We start from the raw sequence: 11,388 nt of genomic DNA, 5'->3' as shown, positions 1-11,388 counted from the left end.
TCGGTCATGCTGGGAAAAAAACAATGGTGTTACCACATGGCTTAAGTAGTCCATTCTACATTTAGTAGTGCAACTCTGTGTGGCTCATTGAGAAGATTTGGGAATAACTGATGCCTGGAAAACAGTACCAATGATAAAGGAAATAGAGACATTGCTGAGAACTATTTATACAGTCTTCTGCAGATCTTCAGTTTGAAAAGGACAATTTGAGGAAATTGCAAATGTCACAGAATGTGAAGCTGTGTCCTTTCGACCTCTAAATGAAGTGAGGTGGCTATCGAGACATTTTGCTGTCAGTGCTCTGATACGCAATTACAATGCTCTTCTTCAATATTTTGAGCATGAAAAAAGAGAACAATGACCCAGTTGTCAAGTATTGCCTGAAGAAGCTCTCAGACTCTACTTACCGTATCACCATAGCGGCATGGAATGATATTCTGCGTGAGCTAGCAGAATTGTGCAAATGCTTACAGAAGAGCCGTTTAATGACAATCGAAGTTGTACAGTTAACGAGGGCCAAGATCCGCAGGATCAGAGGACAGTATCTCGCCAAGACAGTCTTCTGGTGCAACACACAAGATTTGAACCGTTCAAGGGAGATTCCATTCTGACATTCATATCCCTACTATGTGATCATCTGGAAAAAAGGTTCCCAGAAAATGAATTCAATGAACAGTCCATTTTCGATTTTGCTTCACTTGCACCACAACAAATCAGCTATGAATTTGGCACTGAGAATATTGAAAAGCTGGTTGGCAAATACAGACAAATCCTGATCCTTGGTCAAGTAAAGTCTTCTGGGCAAAAACATCATGGATGAGAAGGAGCTCATTGTGAGCCAATACAATGACTACAAGTACTTTATTGCAGAGAAGATTGAAACAAAGTCATTGAAAACATTTCAGGACATGGTGACTTTCACTTTACAAAATGCAGAATGGTACAATGAGGTTTCACAACCAGTGGATATATGTGCAACATTTCAAGCTTCAAGTGCTGATTGTGAGCGTGGCTTCAGCCTTGTGAATAATATAAAAACAAAATCACGAAACGGTTTGAAAGAAAATGTCCTTGATATGCTTAAGCGGATCAAATCTCATCTGTCAAGTACTAGAGAAGTAAACCTGGACAAAATATATAAACACTGGAAGAAGAGAAAAACATCCGAATCAGAGACAATCACCCTCTTCTCCATCATATGGCCTGTCACCTACAGTCTCTGGGGGCTCGATTTTCCCGGGAAATTGCAGGTAGGTTGGGAGCTGGAGGGTGGGGGGGGGCTCTAATAATCGGGGAAATCTCATTCGGGTTCAGAGCCCAGCTCCAACTCGCCAACATCCAAGTTCCCCACGGACCCACCTGTGAGTGTGTGGATGTCCCAAATCCGGAAGTCGCGCCAGCAATTAAAGCCAGCGGGATGATAGTTAAAGAGCCAAATGTACCTCATTGAGGTACTTAAGGCACTTTATGTGTGACAGATTACGTGGTTAGAACGATTTTTAACTTACCTGGGTGGCTTTCCCACGGCTTCTGATTCACGCCTGGTGAAACCAGGCACGAAGGGCCGGATCAGGCAAAAAGAAACAAAATAAATTACATAAAAAAAACATTGCACGCAGTTAAAACACAAAATCAACCTACCTTTCCACCCTGCTCCGATATCTCCCTCTCCGATCTCCCCTTCTTCACCCCACCCCGATGTCCCCCTGATCTCCCCTTCTTCACCCCTCCCGTTCTTCCCCTCTCTTCTCCCCACCCACCCCCGATCTTCCGTTCTAGCGCCGGATGACGTCTCGCTCTCTCTCTTCCCCCCACCCTCCCGCTTTGCAGCTCCTGACAGCAGCCAGCCTGTCAATCAGTCTGTTAATTACCATTAATTACGATGTGACCCCGTATCGGAAAGAGTAACGTTTGTTTATTAAGGTTTGTCATGCGCACCTTCACCCCTCCGCTGCTAACCCGCCACCATTTCAAAATTGAGCCATAGGTCTAAATTAGGATGTCTCCATTCCTCTGGTGACAGTGTTCACTTCTGAAATTTCTATAACCAGTTTGGTTTAATTAAAAATCCTTGACATCTCGCCTTGTTACAATTATCCATTATTTTGTACATTTGTTCTATTTGTTATTTACCCTGAATAATGTTTTCTAAAAAGATGTTCTATTCAAAGTTGTGATCTTTTCTTGTGGTGACGCACACTGCCTTTATATCAGTGCACAAACCCAAATTCATTCCACACATGGCCGAAAAGAATTAGAGGGAACATTGGTGGAGAATGATTTGGGCAGCAGGGAATGACTGGGTCCAAGTGGAAAGGATTCTGAGAGGCAGGAAAAACTATAAACAGCTGTCGGCTCCCAACCTCGGATTTAGAGCAGTGTAGATGTAAGGGTGTGCGGAAGACAAAGCATTTACTTTAGATCGGAATCATTTTTCAAATATTTGCTATGTTCTAAATGTTTTAACACAGAAATTTGGTAGTTCTGGTGTCTTAGTGCTTCATGAAAATTTTTTAAAATTGCAAATAAAACAAACAGCTGTGAGAAATTGGACATTAGAAATAAGTTTGCATCTAAGATGGACAGGCAACATATATTTTGATTATATTTATTATAGATCTAGCTGGAGAGATAAATTGTTCATCAATATTAGTATTAATAATTAGTATTAATCAGCATTCGTATCTTGAAAACTTCAAATGAATTTCATTTTAAATATTTGTAAATGTGAATATTCATATCAGTTGGACAGCATTCACCCCAATTACTCAAATGGAAAGTTTCTGATCTTACAAATGAAGTGAAAATCAATGTAAGCCCTCCTCTGCATTTATAGTATTGGATCATTTGGGCAGGATATGTGGGAAACCACCATAATGGCAGCAGCATGAGGCCCTGGCTATTTTAACTCCCGGGCCTCATTTTAATATGATTGCGTCGGGAAACGGGATAATTGCCATAATCAGCCATTCCTCAAAAGCCCTTCCTCAACCCCTCTATCCTCACAAGCTACCACAAGAACATAAGAAATAGGAGCAGGAGTAGGCCATCCGGCCCCTCGCGCCTGCTCCGCCATTCAACAAGATCGTGGCTGATCTTCCACCTCAACGTCATTTTCCTGCACTATCCCTTGATGCCTTTAATATCTAGAAATCTATCGATCTCTGTTTTGAATGTACTCAATGACTGAGCCTCCACAGCCCTCTGGGGTAGAGAATGCCAAAGATTCACCACCCTCTGACTGAAGAAATTTCGCCTCATCTAAGTCCTAAATGGCCTATCTCTTATTCTGAGACTATGACCCCTGGTTCTAGACTCCCCAGCCAAGGGAAACATCCTCCTTGCATCTACCCTGTTGAGCCCTGTAAGAATCTTGTATGTTTCAATGAGATCACCTCTTATTCTTCTAAACTCTAGAGAATACAAGCCTAGTCTACTCAATCTCTCCTCATACGACAATCCCGCCATTCCCAAGAATCAGTCTGGTGAACCTTTGCTGCACTCCCTCTATGGCAAGTATATCCTTTCTTAGGTAAGGAGACCAAAATTGTACACAATACTCCAGGTGCGGTCTAACCTAGGCCCTATATAATTGCAGTAAGACATCCTTACTCCTGTACTCAAATCCTCTTGTAATAAAGGCCAACATACCATTTGCCTTCCTAATTGCTTGCTGCACCTGCATGTTAGCTTTGTACTCATGTACAAGGACACCCAGGTCCCTTTGAACATCAACATTTCCCAATCACTCACCATTTAAAAAATACTCTGCATTTCTGTTTATCCTTCCAAAGTGGATAACTTCACATTTTTCCACATTATATTCCATCTGCCATGTTCTTGCCCACTCACTTAGCCTGTCTATATCCCCTTGAAGCTTCTTTGCATCCTCCTCACAACTCACATTCCCATCTAGTTTTGCGTCATCAGCAAAACTTGGAAATATTACATTTGGTCCCCTTATCCAAATCATTGATAAAGATTGTGAATAGCTGGGGCCCAAGCACCGATCCCTGCGGTATCCCACTAGTCACAGTCTGCCAACCTGAAAAAGACCCGTTTATTCCTACTCTCTGTTTTCTGTCTGTTAACCAATTCTCAATCCATGCCAGTACATTACCCCCAATTCCATATGCTCTAACTTTGTTTACCAACCTCCTGTGTGGAACCTTATCGAATGCCTTCTGAAAATCCAAATACACCACATCCACTGGTTTCCTCTTATCTATTCTACTAGTTACATCCTCAAAGAACTCCAATAGGCTTGTCAAACATGATTTCCCTTTCATAAATCCATGTTGACTCTGCCAAATCCTATTATTATTTTGTAAGTGTCCTGTTATCACATCCTTTATAATAGATTCTAGCATTTTATATCTAACCTGCCCTTTCTTTCCAGAGTTCTTGAATATGTTGTTGCAATCCAATACACCCTCAACTCTTCCACCACTCCATGTTCCCTCCTATCCAGCTTCAGAATGGCCATAGTACCAAGGCTGCTTATGGTCAAAGTTACAAATTATCTCTTGTGTGACTGACCATGGTTGCTGACCCTCTTTGAACATTCTGTCATCTTTAGCACCGACTACACCATAATTCACTTTCAGTGCTGTCTCGTACTTTCATTCCTGCCTGTACCAATGCAGTCAACACATCTTTTCAAATGCTTTCCCTTCCCATGCCTGCACAGACACATCTGGTGTCTCAGGCTCCAACCCATGACCCATCCTGTTCCTGGTCTACATGCTGCCGCACCATCCACAAGCATGGCTTCAACTTCCACATGTACATTGATGACACACAATTTCTCCACTACCATGGATGTTAGGACTGTTGCTGTACTATCCGACTGCCAGTCTGACATCAAATTCTCAACAAATTGTAACTTCCTATAACTCACAGTTGGCAAAACTGAAGCCATCCTGCAACTCACCAGTATCTATGTGCCTCGGGTGCCAACTCCAACAACTTCCTTGGCTGCTTGCTCAGGCTAAGCCCAGTATTGCATTCTATTCAGTTCTGGGCTGAACTTCCTACCACAGCTCATCATCTAGACCATTTTCTTGCACCTTTAGAAAGTGGCTGCTTATGCCCTATCTGACCTCCTCTGCTGCCAAAACCCCCATCCACAACTTCAATACCTTACGGATCAATATCTCAAATGCTGTCTTTGCTGGTCTCCCACCTTCATCTTTCAGAAAAATCAGCCAATTCAAAACTCCACAATCTAAGTCCTCTCTCACACACTCATCACCCCTCTCCTCACCCAAATCCATGGGCTGCCTATATATCAAAATCCTGATCATCTGTTCCAATCCCTCTACAGCCTTGTCCACCCAATTTGGGCAATCTTTTCCAACTATACATCCCAGTCTGCACCCTCCATTCCCCTGATTCTGCTTACTATATGACTCCTGCCACCACCCCCACCCCCTGAGGCCAATCTTCAGAAAGGTTAAGGATATTCATTAAATATTTGGAAAAACTTGGGCCCATTGTGACTTATTGATGGAGTTATTAATGATTAATAATAGAATTGTTTTTCACAGAAATATACTATTTTTCTCTCTATGTCCGTCCCATTCATTCAAGCCAGTCAGTTTTTGCAGTTTGGAAGGAGTAGAGTGTCCAGGGCACCACCAATGGATGCGATAAAGCTATTTTTCCTCCCTCCCCAGTTCAGGGCATCTGAGATTGGGAACTCCACATAGTGCTACATTTTGATCTATAATATCTCTACTATATTAAAAATAAAAAAATAATTTTGCCAAAAAATTAGTTATCTCTATCCTGTACAGAACTAAATACAATTATCAGAATATGTTTAACATTGACTATGAAATTGATTACAGTTGTGTAGCACAGTTAAGTTGGTTGTCACATAGAAAGGTTGTACTTGACTGCACAGCTGGATATCAATAGCTTTAGGTTGTAACTAAATGGGAGCACAGCATGTTCTTTATAGCAGTACAGTAATGCCACTGCTCATTTGAACATAAGCCTTCTTCTACCTGATGTATTTAGGCTGACATGCTAACTGAACACAAGGCCTCCATACAACTATGAGCATATCCACCTTATACAGCTATAAAAACCTCTTGGATGCTGGAATTTTAAAGATGGTATCATAAATAACAAATATTACACCATCATTTAACTTTTTCACAATAGTAATTAAGGGGAAGATTTTCTTCTCATTTGTGCCCAGGGAATATTTCCTGGATGCAATGCACAGGAAAAAGATGCGATACACGGTCTCCAGCCCCTTTATTAAACCCCACTATTTCTGGGGGTGATGGGGCAGAATACTTGATACTTCAATAAGCATAGGTTTAATGGTTGTAATACTAATGAGATGGGAGAGGGAACCCTCTCATTTGTCTGTTCACTTGCTGGCTGGCACCTGTTTTAAGGGGTGTCCAGAAGATGTGGACCATAGACCCTCAGCCAAGTTACTTCAGAAATCAGAGGACAAGCAGGAAAGGCACAGGACCCAGAAAGTACCACCTTTTTCAAGGGACATTTTGCATGGGATCAGTGTTAAAGGCCTTCTCCCTGCCATTTTTGAACATTGCCTACCGCAGCAGTGGATTTCCCACCCCATTTCGAGGTGCTAGGCCCTATGCCAAGGGCATAATGAAGCCATGCAAATGACCTGAACTCACAAGTCCTCGGAATTAAGTTTCACAGCTTAGGATTTATTTCTGAAATAATGCTGATGTTTTCAGAACCCAGTCCAGACTTAAACATTAAACTGACAGAAATTAGATTGACGATCATTAAGGCAATCCAGTCAAAGAGATCCCAATACCTGATAAAGTGTCCATAAAAGATTTCACCAGATTTAGAAACATTGACGGTGTCATATATTGTTTGCAGTTTCATAAACAAGAAATAATAGAGCAGATATAGGATCCAGTGAAGCATATACTTATACCAGTGGGTAACATGGTGAACTTTCAAAAGTTCAGGACAGGATATCCCTGATTGTTCTGTGAACTTAGCCTGCCTTAAATCGCCCCAAGAAATAAACAATGCCCCTTTATGTGGGATTATATATGTATCTCTGTCTAATTTATGGCTCCACACTGAATTTTGTGTCATGGCAACTGCAAAAGTTTAGCGTTGTCCTAACTTCACTATAGCAGTATACGTTAGTCCAGCTAATAGTGGGTAGTTTGCACCATTCTTTCCCAATATTAGACATGGTATATATGCAGTTAGCATCTCCAGGCACCAACTTCTATCTGATCAGTTCTAGTTTTGTATAATTCCCTTCCCTTTCCACCATAATGTAAAGTTCAATTTCTAACCCAACTGAATTGAGAGAAGTGGTATCATAGTAGGTACAGCACAGGAGGAGGCCATTCGGCCCATCGTGCCTGTGCCGGATCTTTGAAAGAGCTATCCAATTAGTCCCATTCCCCTGCTCTTTCCTCATAGCCCTGTAAATGTTTTCCCTTCAAATATTTATTAAATTCCCTTTTGAAAGTTACTATTGAATCTGCTTCCACCACCCTTTCAGGCAGCGCATTCCAGATCCTTACAACTTACTGCATAAAAAAATGTTTCCTCATGTCGTCTCTGGCTCTTTTGCCAATCACCTTAAATCTGTGTCCTCTGGTTTCTGACCCTTCTGCCACCGGAAACAATTTCTCCTTCTCTCTGTCAAAACCGTTCATGATTTTGAACACTTCTATCAAATCTCCCCTTAACCTTCTCTGTTCTAAGGAGATCATCCCCAGCTTCTCCAGTCTCTCCACATAACTAAAGTCCCTCACCCCTGGTACCATTCTAGTAAATCTCTTTGCACCCTCTCTAAGGCCTCGACATCCTTCCTAAAATGTGGTGCCCAGAATTGAACATAATACTCCAGCTGAGGCCTAACCAGTGTTTTATAAAGGTTTAACATAACTTCCTTGCTTTTGTACTCTCTGCCTCTACTAATAAAGCCCAGGATCCCATTTGCTTTTTTAATAGCCTTCTCAATTCGTCCTGCCACCTTCAAAGATTCATGTATGTGCACCCCCAGGTCTCTCTGTTCCTGTACCTCCTATAAATTGTACCATTTAGTTTGTATTGCCTCTCCTCATTCTTCCCACCAAAATGCATCACTTCACACTTCTCTGCATTAAATTTCGTCTGCCATGTGTCTGCCAATTTCGCCAGTCTGTCTATGTCCTCCGGAAGTCTGTTACTATCGTCCACATTGTTTACTACATTTCCAAGCTTCATGTCTTCTGCAAACTTTGAAATTATACCCTCTATACCCAAGCCCAGGTCGTTAATATATAAGAAAAAGAGCAGTGGTCCAATATTGACTCTTGGGTAACACCACTGTATATTTCCTTCCAGTCTGAAAAACAACCATTCACCACTACTCTCTGCTTTCAGTCCCCTGGCCAATTTTATATCCACTGTATTTGCTGCCACTGTCTCTTTAATCCCATGGACTTTAATGTTGCTAACATGTCTATTATGTGGCACTTTATCAAATGCCTTTTGAAAGTCCATATACACAACATCGCTAATAAATCCAATAGGGGATTCAGGAGAAATTTCTTCACCCAAATTATGGTAAAAATGTGGAATGCACTACCTCAAGGAGTAGTTGAGGCAAATAGCATATTTAATGGGAAACTAGATAAGCACATGAGGGAAAAAGGAATAGAAGGTTATGGCAATAGGGTTAGATGAAATAGGGAGGAAGGAGGCTAGTGTGGAGCATGAACGCCGGCATAGACCAGTTGGGCCGAATGGTCTGTTTCTGTGCTTTAATTTTGATGTAATTCCACTCAAAGGATGGTTCTTAGTTTGTTCCTTTTTATACTTCTCAATCTGTTGTCAAAGCTTGCTACAAATGCATTACTGCCAGCCTCATTCAAAAAAATATCTGGCTGTCAAATCCTTAACCAAACTGATCATGAAGCCTGAATAATTTTGAATGTGTGTGTTTGACATGCTCTCAAGTCTATTATCAGACAGACAATAATGACAATCTTTGCAACGTAGGCCAGCGGGAGTCTATTTAAATTCTCATATACTGTGTCTGTTTTAAAGGGGCAGTTACCAGACCAAAAACAAAACCGAACTGCTTCCTATTTGACATGCTACTCAACATTCAAGAACAGTCCATTGCTTCTTGTTTTTTTTTCTTTCTCTCAGTCATGAAATTGGTGCCTTATTTGAAGATTCATCTATGGTTTGAAATGCAGATGGTTGTAGGGAACGGTGACTTTTCATGGCCTGTAGTAATGATGGAAATCTTTTTGGATCGTCGCTGACATTGCACATTAGCTTCATTCTCCTGGAACTCAGCCAGCAGCTCTACTGCCACACACCTCAGAATATTTAGGTATGTTAAGTTTCCCTGCTGCATTCTAGTTTTTGCAAGGACAGTTGGCCAAATACTTTTATGTTGCCAGTTCTAAAGGAAAAAGTGTGTGTGTATATAAATAAAAGAGGGGGAGACTATTATACATGAATACATTTTTTCCATAGTCCTAAGTAAGGGGTACATATTATATACAGGGTTATTAAAGTTGAAGATTTACAATAAGTATAAAATATTAATCATTTTTATAAATAATCCAGAAAGTTTTATATGCAAGAACATAATTCAACATATTATTGCAAGTCTCTCAAATAACTCTCCTCAGATGATGCACTGTCCAATGTCATATGTTCAGAAATTATACATTTATATCTATGATTATCTACATCCCAAACAATGATTAAATCACCACTTTCATGACTGAGGAGATTAAACTTTACTGAACTTTACTTAATTCATGGTCCTTATTTCAAATAATAAAATGTCTCAAAATTCTGTCCATTCTCATACTATTACACTTTTACTTTGGACCAATGTCAATGATGCAAGGTTTACACATAAAATTGGGCGGTCATATAGTGCTCCACTAGCCGTAGCTCATTACCTACCCACCAAAGCAGAGATTCAGTTAAAAAAAACACTTGCTATAGGGCTGCATTTATATTCCTTGTTGCTTTGAAATCTGAATTGAAACAAAAGATCAAAAAGGAATCTTTCATAATTAAAGGGGTCAATCACAAATAAGTTTCAGCAGCAGACATGCTACCTGATATGATATCAGCCACACAATTCACACCCTTTCAAGGTCTAGGCAGAATGTGAGACTCTTTCTTGAAAGGAACCCCTAATGGGACAATTGCAAAGGCCATGGACAGACATGAACAATTGATGACTCAATGATCACTACGAACGCCCCTATTTTGCAAGGCCCTGCCATGAATTCGGAACCCTGCAGGCAGCAGGTGTGAGTCGGAAAATTGGGCATCTATCCTTGTGTGACTGCTTCTCAGTATGCTTTGTTTTGTGAGGTATGACTGGGGGAGGGTGGGATGCTGTGTTCCTGTTATGCTGGAGCTCCATTTAAAATATTCAAATGAGGTCCCACATTTAATTTTTTGACATTGGATAAGGCTCTGCCCACAACATTAGCATCTCTCAGTAGAGCCTTTTAAATCTAGATTTTAGCTGTTCAAGTTGGATTTGAAACTTCTTTATTTTCAACAGTAGCATTTTGCAGTCTGTGCATTAATCATTTTGCGAAGATTTTTTTTGGTCCCTTGGTGCTGCCTTTTTGCACAATCATTATTTTTCTTTTACTACATTTGCATTTAAAGTGGCAAATAGCTGCAGCAATACAAGTAGTATCTTCGATTGGGAGGATGGCACTCGTTATGTCAATTTCCATACTGCTCGATGATCTTGATGAGACATCATCTGCAGATGCAAAGACACTTTGTGCACTCCTGCCACTAACTCAGGACACTCGTTACTGTCACACCACTCCTACCTGGGCATCTCCAAGGAGACTTGCCTTTGTTACCTCCACATCACTGCAGTTACAGTGAATAAGGCATACTGCTGCAGCCTAAACTTCCAGACAACCCAAAAGGTCTAGGATAGCTCTTCCTGTTACAATCAAGATCACCACAGCATTAAGTTTGTATGCCACAGGTTGAAAGGTTGCAGCAAATGGAGAGAGCAGAGAGCTTTTACCACCAGGCAGGCTTTCTAAGAGTGCAGGGAGTTATAGATGCGGTCATCGAGGCTCTTCATGACAAGATCCGTGCATACATGAACAGGGAAGGATACCACTCCATTAGTCTGTAGTTAATGCAGGTTTCCAATAACAAAAATACCATCCTGCACATTAATGACTGTTACCAAGGGAGCACTCACAATGCTTTTATTCTGCAGATGTTCATGCTGCCTATGATATTTGATGGAGCCAAGAGAATGAACTGATGACTCTTGGGAGACCAGAACTTCCCTTTGCATCCATAACTCCTAACCCAAAATAGAAAACCCCACACTGCAGTGAAACGCAGATGCCCAGT

This window comes from Heptranchias perlo, chromosome 6 (assembly GCF_035084215.1).
Source record: "Heptranchias perlo isolate sHepPer1 chromosome 6, sHepPer1.hap1, whole genome shotgun sequence".
Classification (NCBI taxonomy): domain Eukaryota; kingdom Metazoa; phylum Chordata; class Chondrichthyes; order Hexanchiformes; family Hexanchidae; genus Heptranchias; species Heptranchias perlo.
The sequence above is the reverse complement of the archived record's forward strand: the minus strand, read 5'-3'. Positions refer to the sequence as shown.